At 42.9% G+C, this 14,649-nt stretch overlaps 1 protein-coding gene and 1 pseudogene across 16 annotated transcripts in view; both read left to right on the top strand.

Moving 5' to 3' along the window:
* The window catches only part of Ptprt (protein tyrosine phosphatase, receptor type, T), a 1,095,890-nt gene that overhangs the window by 266,155 nt on the left and 815,086 nt on the right, over positions 1–14,649 (top strand).
* Positions 12,082–12,745, top strand: LOC147995796 (U2 small nuclear ribonucleoprotein B'' pseudogene; annotated as a pseudogene).

Genomic DNA, 14,649 nt, shown 5'->3' with positions numbered 1-14,649 from the left:
TTGTAGTTTCTAGGGATGCTAAGACTTTGAGTCACACAGACACAGACACAGACACAGACACAGACACAGACACAGACACAGATGCACACATGCACACACACACACAGACACAGACTCACACACACACACATGCAGATGTAGATGCACAGACACAGATGCACACACACACATACACACACAGACACAGACTCACACACACACACACACACGCAGACAGACACAGACACAGACACAGACACACACACACACACACACACACACACACACACACACACACACACACTCCAGAGCATCTTTTCCAAGGTATTCCAAGGTAATTGCACACTGTAGGGTGACCTGGACCAGCAGTATAAATAGCTCCCCTCAATGGCTGTTGCATCTACATGAGCAGTAGTAGTGTTTGTAGGCTGCTTCTCTCTGTGAGCACACTGAGGCCTGGATGCTACGCTGCTGGGACTTGACATATATTATTTAGCTTCATCCCCACAACGATCCCACGGATAAAATATGATTTTTCCATCTACTACAAATGAAGAAATAAGATCTCTAACGGTTCAGAAATAGATTCCAGGGATCATGGTGCACAAATATGAGGCTGGGATTGTCAGTCATTTGTATGGGTCTGACATGGCCCATGAGTTTACTCCTTCCCAATGTTAGCCATTAGAATGCACAACCATGGTCCAAGATTCTCTGGAAGTGCTTCCAGCAACTTCCTGTGTTCCTGTGAAATACATCCTCCTCCATCCTCTGTTGGATGCTATAAGTTCCTTGAAGCATCAGGTAGAGTGGAGTGCATTGCAATAAGAATGGCTTTTTAAAAAATTGTTCCTAGCTACCTGGATCTATCTGTCATGACCCACTGCTGTATCTGAGCTGGAGAAGTTCAATGCTAAGGGTCCAGGCTTGTGTAGAAATGAGAAGGAGGACAGGGATGGACCCAGGAAGGGTGCTGTGTGGGAAGGGCATCCATGGACATTTGATCAGAGAAATTTGTTTTCCATGTTGTGTAGCCCTTAGCATGCAAGGAGAGCTTCTTGATGTTGCAGTATTAGGAATGCTCTGCTCTTCCAGCACTAATGATCATTTTCACCTTACAGAAGCAGGTTTCAGGAAAGCCCTAGGCATTCAGTGCCATTAACACGATCAAGCCAACATTTACTTTTCCTTACCCATCTACCCTCTCCTTTGAATTTTAGCTTCATGGTTTGTTTTCTGGCGAGCGAGTTCATCATCCATTCATTGTAGTGCAATGGAGATGCACTTTAAAGTAACAGTGAAAATGAGCTTCATTTAAAAAGTATTAACTAGGAGTTGGGCAGATGACTTGGTTGTTCGAGTGCCTGCTTCACAAGCATGGAGACCTAAGTTCAACCCCTGGAAACACTGTGGAAAGATAGACATGGGTGTGTGCACTTGTACTACCAGTGTGTGTGTGTGTGTGTGTGTGTGTGTGTGTGTGTGTGTGTGTGTGTGTTGAGCTAGGTGGATTTTTGAAGCAGGCTATCCACCAACTTGAGTTGAACTGGTAAGCTCTAGTCCCAATGAGAGATGTCGTTTCAATCAAACAATTGGAGTATAGCTCCCGGGAATAGATGAATTTTACCATGTGCATGTACACACATGTCAAACTTGCATACACCCCAGTGCATACACTCACACACTCACACACTCATATCTACTACATATTAGTGTAAGTGGCACTAACATGTCACAGAGCTTACACAAGAGGCCCATGAGTGTTTTGCTTAGCCAGAACCTCTACAAAATCAGGGTTTGGAGGCTTCCACCTTTCACTGCTGCAGCTTTAGGTTTCCATTTTGAAAGTTGTCTTTGTTCCACAAAACATGCCATACCTCCCATGATTCTTATGCTATGGGCATGAAGCACCTGCATTGGATATACCTTGAGGCACTCTACCAGTGCGCATGCTCGGTACCCATCCCTGTAGTACAGACTCAGAGTCTCCAGAGCCCAGCCTTGGAATCTGCAAGCAACAAGTTCTAAGGGGACTTAAATAACCAATAATATGTGAGGCCCACAGATGAAGTCTTGTGAGCACTGACTTGTCAGTCAAAGCTCCTTTATGTCCAAATCTCTGTTCAGTGCCACAGGTTCACCAAAACTTTTTGAACCACTTTCCCTTTGCTGTGTAGTGAAGTTAATGCAGTGGTTTTAGGGGACTGCTCTGAGGCTGAACCATTTCCAGCTGTGATGGTCTGTGTGCATTTGAGCTAGATTCCGTGTAACCTCAGCTCTCTTTGCCTTGGAAATGTCAAAGTGATTTCACTTGTACTTAAGTCCTCGTGGCAAAAGAGGTTGAATACTTGTGTGGGTTTCAGCCTATGTGGGCCCCGTTTTGTTTCTACATTTGTACTTTTGGAATCAAGTTGTTTTTGTTCCCAGGGGTCTCAGGTGCAGCCTTGGACGCTGGCAAGCATTATGTTGCCTGTTCACCAGACCGTGGCTACCTCTCTGCTTCTATTACCAGAGTGGAAGGGCTGTTTTACACACAGGCGCCATGGCCTTCCTTTGCTGGCTGTGTGTAGCATAAAGTCCAAAGATTTCTCAGGACTTTATTATATTATAAAGACTGTAATTGGAAAGAGAAGAGGAAGAGGAGGAGGAGGAGGAAGAAGAGGAGGAACAGGGGGAGGAGGAAGGGGAGGAGGAGGAGAAGGAAGAGGAGGAAGAGAAGGAGGAGGGAATATATTAAAAAGCAAATATTAAATTGGTTGGGAAATTCTTATGTGAATCTATATAGTTTATTCAGAGTACCCAGTTTAGCCTGAAACTAATGGGATGTTGATGACATCAGATACTCTCTACCAAGGGCACCCTGGACATGCCTATAGTATTATGGGGATCCTGGAATTAATTCCAGAGGTGCCCAGTTCTTTTGAATTTTATTGGGTGACCTTGTTCCATCATCTGACTTTCCTAGGCCCTAGTTTTTCTCAAAGGCAAAGTCACAGTGCTAAGGAACCTGCCTCTTGGGGACTATTATTCAGATGACTGGGAAGATCCATGTGAGAAGTGTGTTGTCACCTAGGTGGTGGTGCGTGGGTGTTGTGTAGCCATCTGTCACCTGGCAAGTTCTATGCAGGCATTTCCCACTGTCTGGAAGCCTTCAATCAGTTTTACTCCCCGAGGTCTTGCACATTTAAGAGCTTTTGATGCCATTTGATTTAGAGATTGCAAAGCCATGGGTCTCAAGTCCAGCTTGAGGCACAGAAATGTACTGTTCTGAGTAGACAGTGAGTGTTCTTTAACCACCACTATGGCATGCCTTCCGTTAGGGTCTGTACTTTTCATTTTGTTGAGAATCCTATCCCTCTCTATTTCGCAGCCTGTGACTTTGTTCATTTTCTTATTGCCTGTGAACAGAGATCCCTAGTGGTAACCTTTAATATTCTTGATTTCAGTTAGCATCTCCAGGTGCTGCGGTAGAATATGCCAGAGGTATGACTGGCCCTCCCAGACATACGTTAGATACATGACTGACATCAGCAACCACGGCTTCTGTAGGGAGGAAGACAGTAGACTGGAAAAACAACAAGGAAATAGTAGAGCTGGAACCCTGGAGCAGGCCACGTGTGGGGGGAGGGGTACAAACTCCAGCAACACTGCCCTTGAGTCAGCATGATAGAGACTGAGTTCTGACCTTCGGATTCAGCCAGAGGTCAGAGGTGACCTTGAAAAGAACAGTTCACTCTCCTGTTTTCTCTGAGAAGCTGGGTAGCAGGTCTAATGGGCATCAAGGGCACAGAAACTTGAGGTTGTTTTTCTTTTTCCTTTGTTCTCAGGAACAGCCAAAGATAATAGTGTGACTGACTCTGACACAACTAAATCAACATCCTTTCTGAAAGAAAGGGAGGCAACAAAACCATAGTTGATCAATCTTGGAAAAGAGAGATTTTAAAAAAAGATTCTCCTAAACATAACCGCTCTATACAGTTGCTGGTTTAATGCTTGGATTTTTCATAGCCCTGTACTGCATGCTACTTCTTTAATACACATGTAGTTTCTTCTTTCCTTCTTAAAAAAAAAAAAAGAAAAAGGAAGAAACCCGACGAGAAGGACTAGTACTTGATCATTTGGTACCCTGCTCTCCTGCTCCCCACTTCATCACAGGCATTTTTCCGTGCTGTCTTCTTGCCACCGTAACCTCAGTAGTTAAAATTCACAGGATCTCATTAGGACCTGCTCCCAACCTCCATATTTCCTGTGGAGTCTGAAGCTAATGAAGGGGATGAGGAAAATGTCTGTAAATATTTTGTTGTTTTGCAAACACAGGCACTCTTAAATCCAGTTTAATGATTGCTCAGTTTAATTAAACCCTCTTGGTCTTATTTGTTACCCAGTTCTCTGCACTGATTAGAGCCCGGTCTGAAAGGAGGAACTCAGATGTGCAGCGCAGTTGCTTCTCTCTCTCTCTCTCTCTCCCTCTCTCTCTCTGTCTCTCTCTCTCTCTCTCTCTCTCTCATCCCTCCCTCAATCCCTCCCTCCTACCTCCTCTTTCCTCTCTCTCTAATCCCTCCTTCCCTCAATCCCTCCTCCCTCTCCTCTCTCTCTCTCTCTCTCTCTCTCTCTCTCTCTCTCTCTCTCTGTCTCTGTCTCCCTCCCTCTGAGAATGCAAAGGGAGAAATTTGAAAGCAAGAATGCAAATCTTGCCTTTTGTTTGTATGAAGGGCCCTAAATCTTTTGAATGTGCATGTCACTCCCACCCTTGCCACTCCTACCCTTTTTAAAATACATCTATACCACTTCTAGTTCATAACATTAAAAGGCACAACATGGTGACACTTGGCTACTCTGCAGAACCCTGTAAGCTTGTGAAATTCACATGTGGAGTTGTTCCTGTACCCTAATCTCTCTCCTTTCCTGTTCTCAACTTTTCACTCTCCTCCCTCCCTGACAACTTTGCCCCAGGCAGCAAATTCTCCACTTTTTGATACTATAGTCTTACCATTGCTACCATTTTATATAAAAGGAACCATACGGCATGTGGTCCATTGTGCTCAACTTGGCCATTTAGCCTGTTCCTTTCATGATTTGACCATCGTGGGCATCATGCTGAGGACTCTTTCATAGTTAGGATCTGCAATACACTTAGGGTTTTTTTTCTGTTTCTGACTCACCTCATTCACCTTGTTCAAACTCAAATCACTGTGACCATGATAACCCAAGAGCCCCTTTGTGTTTATTATTGTTCTCCTAGCCCTTTCCCCATGCTGCAACTCCAGGCTGGCCTTGTGTGATGGCCTAAGCTCTGCCACAGTAGACTGGAGTCCTATGGAGGGAATGGCCTCTGAGATAACACACTGGGCTTGCTTATTGTCAAAATTACCCTTGGAAAATCCTTTAAAGCTTCTGTGATAAAGTTTGTTTGCTGCGTGTTTCTTAATCCCAATGCAATTTATAAGATCCATTGAACTAGGGTCAGGGAAATAGCTTAGTCTGTAAAGCTTGTTGTGTGGGCTTACGGATCTGAGTTAAATGCGAAGGACCCACATACAAACCCCTGGGTGTGGTGGCACTCTCTTGTAATCCCAGCTCTGCAGAGGGCAGAAATGGGGATCCCTGGGCTTGCTGACCAGTCAGTGTTGCCTATTTTTGGTTAGCTCTAGGCCAATAAGAGAATTGGTGTCAAAGTAACAGAGTCGATAGCTCCTGAGGAATGATACTTAATGTTGTTCTCTAACCTCCACAGGCATGTGCATACACACACACACACACACACACACACACACACACACACATTATGAGTTAGACTAAATGAATATATAGAACAAAATCAATACACAATCAGTGGAAACTGATGATACTCTTCATGGAATGGGTGAGTGGGTGGGTGGGAAGTTCCAGGGTCTTCTTGCTTAACTACAGGGATTTCTCCCATTTTGTTTTAGCTTTGTCTTTGACTTTAATTCAAACGATATTTTTGGGGGTAGTAGCAACTGAATGAGCTAATATTTGCAAAATAAAGCCTACAGTTGGCACCTAATATATTCAGCAAAAGATGTTTCATGGACTGGCATCTACTGCTTGCCAGATCTGAAGCACATGTAACTCACTCTTTGTTTGTTTATGTTTGAACAGAAGGGCTTGGGCCACCTGGCCTTCACATTTCCCGACTGTCATTTCTGGCAGGGCCCACACATTAGCTCCATCTCATCCTCATATTAGAGGCTTGGTCATCCACTCAATATTCCAGCTCAGGGGTGGGGTCCAAGCACCCTTGATCTCAGGAAGGAAGAGAAACCCTAGGGAAGGAAAAGCCCCGGGGCACATCTATTTCACCTGTTTTCCTGACTGCCATTAGTTGTCCTGCTTGAGGCAACTCCTTTGTAGTCCCAGCTGCCATTCCTTTGTGGTTTCCTTGATTGAGACCCAGCCCTGAAAAGCTGGACAGGTGCTTTCACAGCCTATAAAGAGAACAGAGCTCCAGGAGTGTGTGGTGTTGAGTTTCAAGGCATGGATATAAACTTTTAGTGCTGCACTGTTTCCTGGTGGCAGGTCTCAGAAAAAGGTGGAGGAGTGGATGTCTTTCTCTGGGCAAGGTCTGTTTTATGTTTAGGGAGTTATGTAGATGGTGCAGTTGGGGAAGAAGGGCCTCTTTGCTGGAGTTATGAGTGGGAAGGAAGCTGCAGAGAACAGTGGGCTAGTGTTAACATTTTTAGGGCAGCTCGAGTCAGCATCTTTCCTTTAGAGCCCTAACTGATGAAGGATAAACACGCGAGTGTAAGTGCTTTCCACCTATATCTGTGGTCTCCATCCTGATAGTGTAGTTCATCCCTCGTAAACTGTATACAGGACTCAAGTGGTAGTTGAGACTTTGCCTCTCTTCATTCTGAACTGCACTGACAGTATCTGTACAAAGTAAAAGTTATAAGTGTGCACAGCAGCAAGACAACACTGTAGGAAGGAGAAACTGTTAAAGTAGGAAAGGGGTTTACAATGGGGAGAGCTGTGTGGTTGGGTGTGTTGGTTTGTATCTGAAATCCCCTCCACATGACGATGCTTTGAGGCTTGTTCTCTAGCTAGTTGTGTTCTTTTGAGAGGCCTTGGAACCTTTGGGTGCTGAGGGCTGGCTAGTAGAGGTAAGTAATTAAGAGGAGCCAAGTCTTTTGAGGTCCAGGCCTGATGCTCCCATTCTGTTACTCTTCCTGCTTCCTTGTTCGGGGAGCCTCTGCCCTTGCTCTTGTCACCATGAACTTCACTATGGCTTCTCTGTCATGATGGACAAAGATTGTCTGAAATTGTGAGCCAAAGGAGAGCTTTACCATCTTCTACTGTTCCTGATAGCTGTTTGGGTGTTGTGGATGCACAAGTAACCACCCCAGAGTGAGTGGAAGGAGAGGCAGCCTGACAATTAAGGGAGTTGACAATGTTCTTTGATGGTCACCCCGTCCTGAGAAGGTTCAGTGAAGAATGAAGAAAGCCCAGGTTCTATCTGATGCAGTCACACTGTGGGTAATTTGTCTCTACTGCTAGTACAGTTATACTTCTGAGTCAAACTGTGAGCATTTAGAAGGTCTCTCTTTGGTCCTATCGTAGTTAAGCTAAAGTTGTCCTTAGTTTTATATAAGCCATGTGGGGAACATGGTTCTAGTCAGTGAGCTGTTTCCTATAACACATGTGGCTAGAGGTCTTTCTCCACCAGGAACATGGGGCTTGAGTGAAGCTCGGGCTCTGATGACCTCTCTACTTGACTGCATAGAACAACTGTAGATCATGTCTCACGCTGACCCCCAGGGTAGAGAGAGAATTATGGGCCTGATGCTGCCCATCTGGGTTCTTACTGTGCCTGAGATAGAAAGAGAATGGTATCTGGAAGGTGGTGAGAGCAGGTGAGAGATTCCTGGTGCCCGGGTTCAGGTGGGCAAAGACATTGTAGAAGCAATGAGATGCTCTGAGACCTGGTGACTACTAGTGAGTGTAGTCAGGGGAATGGCAAAAGCAGCAGCAGTTAAAGGAACAGTTCCTCTGCCCTTCTTTACAGCTCCCCTAACAGTCGTTCTCAATCTCTGGGTCCAGGGCTCCTTGGGGGTCACACATCAGCTATCCTGCATATTGGATATTTACACTACGAATCATGACAGTAGTAAAGTTACTGTCTGAAGTAGCAATGAGCTAGTTTTATGGTTGGGCATCATCACAACATGAAGAACTGTATTAAAGAGTCATGGTCTCAGGGAGGTCGAGAACCACTGGTCTATAAAATGATGGAGGATGAGGAAGAGTTAACCATTTCTGTGTCCAACCCTAAGTTCTGACTTAGCCAGCAACCTGTCACTGGCTTTTTTATTTCTGGAGGTACTTTCTGTAATAATGAAATAGTTAACAGTGAAAGAGGCCTCACAACTCAGGTTCCCAGGCCCAGGGAGTTCCCTTCCATTCTGGACTGATTGGAGTATAGAAAACAAGGTGGCTTCACTGGCTGGGTATTTAAGGGTTCTCAGTTCTCCTTTTGGTAAGGAGAACTTTGGATGCTATTTTCAAATAGCATTGATTCATCTGTCTCCCACAGTAAGACTATGGATATATTGTGCGGTATACCATTAAGGCAGCTGCTTCCGCTACCCTGAGCTCTGTGAATCAGGAGGTGTGGACCAATCTGGTCCACTCTGTAGATGGATGCAGGTTACTTCACTGGACAGCCTGCCCTGGCATAGGGCAAAGCTGAGAAACTAACAGAAAGCCTTTGTGTGCATTAAGATGCAGCTCACAGAGGATTTTCAAGCCAAGCCAACTACTGTCAGGGCAGGGACTCCCCAGCCCTTCCTTGTAGCCCTGCCAGGTTTGAGAACTCTTTCCAAGAGACTGAGTGATCTTTCTACAGGGGCCTCTAAGCTGAACCATAAGCTCAGACTTTGTAATGGAATCTCAGATCTCCAAGCACATTGTGTAGTGCAGCTGGGCTCCCAGAGAGGCCCTAAAATGGCAAAGGCGGTGATTCTGGGAGCCATTTTCTCTTTCCTCTGACCATGAGACATTAACAAAGATATTAGCACAACCATTTTACTCCGATGGCCAAAGTTTGGGTTGCCTCTTTTCCTTAATTGTATCTCTTTTTCCACCCTTTATTTCTCAGTTTATTAAGTCATGGGATTGCATATTCGTGAAGTAGGCCATTTAGGGAGGGCTGGGGTTCAGATAATTAGAGAGGGAAAAGGTGCCCTAGAGCCATGTTTTCAAGCCTCCTGCCTCACACAAATTAGGTGCTGTGTGTTTGATTATTTTTTTTTAACTTTATGTTAAGGTCTCAAACTTATACTAAGGAGGTAAAAAGCATCCATGATTATCACCTTGTGGTTGATCTTTCACTCATACCCAGTACATTTACCCCTTATGTGTCACTGGGATTTTTCCCCATTATTGAGCAGACTGCCTCATGCTGTTGCTTAGTTATGAAACCCTGTCCGCACCTCGAGCTCCCGCTCACCACTAGTATGTTCATGCCTTCATTTTCACTGGAAAACAGAGAATCAGATGCAGAGAGTCAGTTGTTTTATAATAATCCATTGGCTCTTACTTTGAGTGACCAGAAAGCATTTTTATCTGTTTCTGTTACTATGGGCATATCAATAGTACAGTCATTTTTCTTGGGAAGTGGTTTTCCATTGTATGATAGCATATGTGTTTGCTTTGTTAAAACTCATATTCTAAGGAGCAAAGGAGGATGGAGACCAAAAACCTTGTCTTGGTATGTGGTGTAGACAAGTATGCTAATGGGCTCTGGCTTCTAAGAATGGGGGATTTTTTTACATAGGTAACCTCTCATTCAGGCTTCCTCAAAATGAGGTACTGTGATCGGAATATAATATAAAAGAAAATGAAATTGAAATGAGCAGATTATGAAGTAGAAAATCACCATCCTTTGGCATACACTTCTAGTAGACACTGTGAATGACGGGGTTGCCTAGGGTGGATCCGTGAATCCCCTTTCCAGGAAAGCAAAGACATTGTTGTGCTGTGTTGGTTGTGACATTTGTCAAGAATGTAGGACCCTTCCAAGAATGAAGATGGATACAGCCATTTGCAACAAAATAAATCAGAACAGTAGTCACATGTCTGTGTGGTGGCATGTTAAAGGGACAATATACATCTCTACATTAGAATTGTAAGACAGACTTGAACAACTACCATATGAATAGCCCAATAACCTCAAGACTCACTCGGTAAGATCCAGCTCTTGCTGTGGCTTAAAAACCAGCCAGTAGACTCATATCCCTAGGGACCTTGAGATGAGGCCTCGCAGTGCTCAACAAATAATTCCCTAAACTTTGTTTTACATTTTGCCATAAACACGCCAGGAGCCCCGCGATTAAAGTCACTGAGTTGTCTGAAAACCCCATAACTCATGTAAAGAGATGTAAGAAATGTGATATATTAAATTGTATCCCCCCAAAGAATGTATGTGGAGGCACTAACTCTGCCAGAAGTCAGGTCACTGAGACCTCAGCACTCCAATCTAGTATGACGGGTGTTCCATGAAAAGCGCAAGGGTGGGTCCAGGGAGGGGAAAGATACTGTGTGTAGACATGAGGGAATGCTATGCGAAGTGGAGTTGGGGGTCGGAGAGGCACATCTGTGAGCCAAGAATGCCAAGAGCGATGCACATCTCTGGGAGCTGACAGCCCTAGAAGGAGTCGGTCCTACCAACCCATTCACTTCCAACTTTCGACCTCAGAGCCACTAGGCGAACCCTTATGCTTAAGACAGTTGGTATGTGGTGCTTTGTTGTTGAGGCCATAGGGGCACAGACAGGTCCTAACACTTCGCTGACACTCACTCCGTGTCAGACACTATTTGGAAACTAAGGCAGGGAAACTAAGGGTTTGTCATGCTCTCTGAAGGCTGATAAACCAATAAGAGGTGGAGCAGGGATTTAATTTGATCAATTCCGCTTTCTGAGCAGAATTATCTGACATCACTATCTGTGTCATACTCAGACCCACAAATATCACTTTTAAAAATAAAATGCAGGAGCTGGAGAGATGCTTCAGCAGTTTTTGCTGCCCTTCCAGAGGACTGGGTTTGGTTCTCAGCACAGTGGCTCACAACTGCCAATAACTCCAGTTCCAGGGAATTTCGTAGCCTTCTCTGACCTCCTTGAGTACCTGTATGCATGTGGTGCACACATATATACTAATGTATACTCATGTATGTGTAAAATATTAAATATTTTAAAATATAAAGTACAGTTAGATTTACAGGTACATCATCCACTGTAGTAATTCCTGGATGAATTAAATATTTAGATGTATAATAAGAGAACCACATGATAATACACATAAATATTAATTTATTCTACGGTACCAAATAACTATGTAACAATTATATGTAGAAGAAAATTCTATGTAGAAAATATGTAAAAAGGTAGGAATGTAATTTCTAGATTTTTTTTATATTCTATAGTTCATGCACATCAAAAATAATTCAGAGGATAGAAGGAATCAGAGGAATACTTGTAACTGAGAATATGGTAAAAAGATTAATATTTTTTACTGCAAAATAACACAAATTAGAATAAACAGCCAATCACAAATGACCAAAGGGCATAAGTTGATAATTTATGAATGAAGAAATATTAATGGTTGGTTGAACTTATGAAAAGCATTCAAGCTAATATTCAAATAAAAACTGAAACAAGGGCCTCAGCAGTTCACCAATTAAATTGACAAAGATTAAAAATGAGGATGTTCAGTGGTGATGAGATTGCAAGGGGTCTGAACAATATTCTATATTATAAGTTTTGCTCATTGCAATAACTGTTCTGGAAGGTTATTTGAATATGTATATATGTATATAATTATAACACAGATCCTTTGTCCCTAGAAATCCGATGTTCAGAAAGTCATCCTGAGGAAAGAAATGTAACGATGCCTCGAGGTTTATTTTTCTTGCTTTATGAGTAGTAAAATATGAAAACAACAAAAAATAATAAAAGATATGACTTATTAAAGGCATATAAGATATTATGTCAGGCATTAATATTTGCCTTTTGAATAGTTCCAGCTTTGGCTTCAAGCTGACAACACCAACTTCAGGTTATTGGAAGGGTTTTGTCCAAATATGAATATCAGACCAAATCATACTATTTATATCAACAACATGAATGGCAAAATTTAAAAAGAAGAATTTAAGAGATCCCAGTAGGCCCTGTTTTCTCAGTTTGGACATGTTGTAGATATTGTGGCTTTAAAGACCATGAAGATGAGGGGGCAGGCTTTTGTTATATTTAAGGAGCTGGGCTCATCCACAAATGCTTTGAGACACTTAAAAGGATTTCCATTTTATGGTAAACCAATGAGAATTCAGTATGCAAAAACAGATTCGGATATAACATCTAAAATGCATGGTACTTTTGCTGACAAGGAAAGAAGAAAGCTACAACCATAGAACAGGCTGCAGCAGCTGCAAACGAGAAGCCCAGTCAGGGAACACAAAATTCAGCTAATACCCAACAAAATAGCACCAAATCCTCAGGTCCCCGGTTACCCTCCAAACTATATCCTATTCCTTAATAACTTACCAGAGGGGACGAATGAGATGATGTTTTCCATGTCGTTCAACCAGTTCCCTGGTTTCAAGGAAGTTCGCTTGGTACCAGCGAGACATGGCATTGCATTTGTTAGAATTTGAAAATGATAGGCAGACTGGGGCTGCCAGAGATGCTCTGCACGTGTTTAAGATCACACCATCCCATGCTGTGGAAATTACCTATGCCAAGAAATAACGCGTGGAACGCCGGTTTTGAAGGACTTACTATTGTTTATAGCGTTTGTTTTGATCACCTTTAGTTAAGTCATTTTAAATGGTTGGAAGTCAAGATGAAGTTTTGGGGAAAGAGTCACCTAATTGTGTTTTTTAGTTTTGGTGAGCTGTGAAATACGAAGCCTTAATGTTGTACAATGAACTCTTGTTTGTAAAAACAAATAAATGAAACGTAATATAAAAAGCAAGTTAGCTGGAAATCTCTATATCCACCATGCTTCCAATGTTTTTAAGAAAATGATTACATATATCTGCAAGTAGAAAAAATTCAACATATCAAATGTGACCAGAGTAACTTCTACAGAAATGAGTTAGAAGGAGATTGTGTTCTTCATTTTCCCCTAAATTACCTGCAACTAAAACAAACCAACCAACCATAAAACCAAAAAAAAAAAAAATGTATGTAGGATGCTCCTATATAACATATGTACAATTTTCTAATGCTAATTATAGCAAAAATGCAAATCTTCCAATTTGTGGCACTAGTAGACACTTTGATGCTTGTGAACAGTCCTCAGCCATCTTACTCTGAACATACTCAATTTTGTCAAATATCTGTGATTGTAGTGTAACAAGAGCAGGTAGGTACTCCCTACTCTCTGTTAATAATTAGGACTTACCAAATTGTGAGCTATTAGATGGTTAATACATTTTAAAGCTGTAAACCTCTGAACATAATACTAACTATTATATATTTTACTTTTTAAAATATGCCAGACTCCCCTCACCTGAGATTTCAGAGCTTGTAGTCTCCTTTAATAACTCTGTGTGTGCGCGTGTGTGCATGTGTGCGTGCATGCATGCGTTCATGTGATGTACAGACAAGACTCACAAATGATGTAATATGTCTTTGTTAGATTTGGACGTGAGATGCTGTGATTTAGGAAGGGGCCCTCCCATGATGCATTTGAAGGGATCCATGCTTGGTAATCATGTCTACCCCACTTGCGTCTTTGTTTTGTGTAGCTGCCTCTTACCGTACCCTTTGGGTATCGTTGAAAAAAGCAGCTGTCTCAGGGTTCCCTGCAATGTTTGGGCCCAGCATGCATCTCTCATTCACCTGTCTAGTTGATACCAGAAAAATGTGGATTCTTTGGGGAGTCACTAGAACCAATGATTTTAATGCACACCCCAATTCAATACCATTTCTCCTATTTAAGTTTCCAGTAAGAACTGGACTGTATGGTTTGCTAGTCTCTGAAACCTCTATCAGTGTTCCCAGATGATCAGGCCATGATGAAGGCTCATATGAAGATTCTTACTGATCCAGCTATGTGATTTCACGCTGCTCCCACAACATTCCCGGTATATAGACTACATCTCACATATGTGCATGCATGTGTGTGGGCATGTGTGCATGCATATGTGTGTGATGTGTATTGTACATATGTGCATGTGTATGCACATATGTGTGTGTATGGTGCATGCATACATGGATGTATGCACATGTGAACACAGGCACATATAAATGCATGTGTGGAGGTTGGAGGTAAATATGAGGTTCCTTTCTCAATCACTCTCCACATTAGTTTTGGAGACAGGGTCTCTCACTGAATCCGGAGCTCTAACCCACTGGGCTAGACTCCCGGCTAACATGCCCTGGGGATCACCTGTCTTTTCCTCCATGGGGATTACAGGTGTGTGATGATGTGCTTGGTTTTTATGTGAGTGCATGGCGTCTGAACTCACGTCCTCCTGAGCTGTCTCCCGAGTCCTTAGCTCTGTTTCTTAAGGCCAGCCTTGAAGGCTCCTAGTATAAGCTTCTTTGAGAAACCTCTGTTAAAGCTTCCATGGTAATTCTAGTGGATCTGAATCAAAACAGCATCAAACTCCCACACGGGTAGCAGGATTCCTAGATGATCCTCA

This window comes from Rattus norvegicus, chromosome 3 (assembly GCF_021556685.1).
Source record: "Rattus norvegicus strain SHRSP/BbbUtx chromosome 3, alternate assembly SHRSP_T2T, whole genome shotgun sequence".
Classification (NCBI taxonomy): Eukaryota; Metazoa; Chordata; class Mammalia; order Rodentia; family Muridae; genus Rattus; species Rattus norvegicus.
This window is presented reverse-complemented; position numbering and strand designations above follow the sequence as displayed.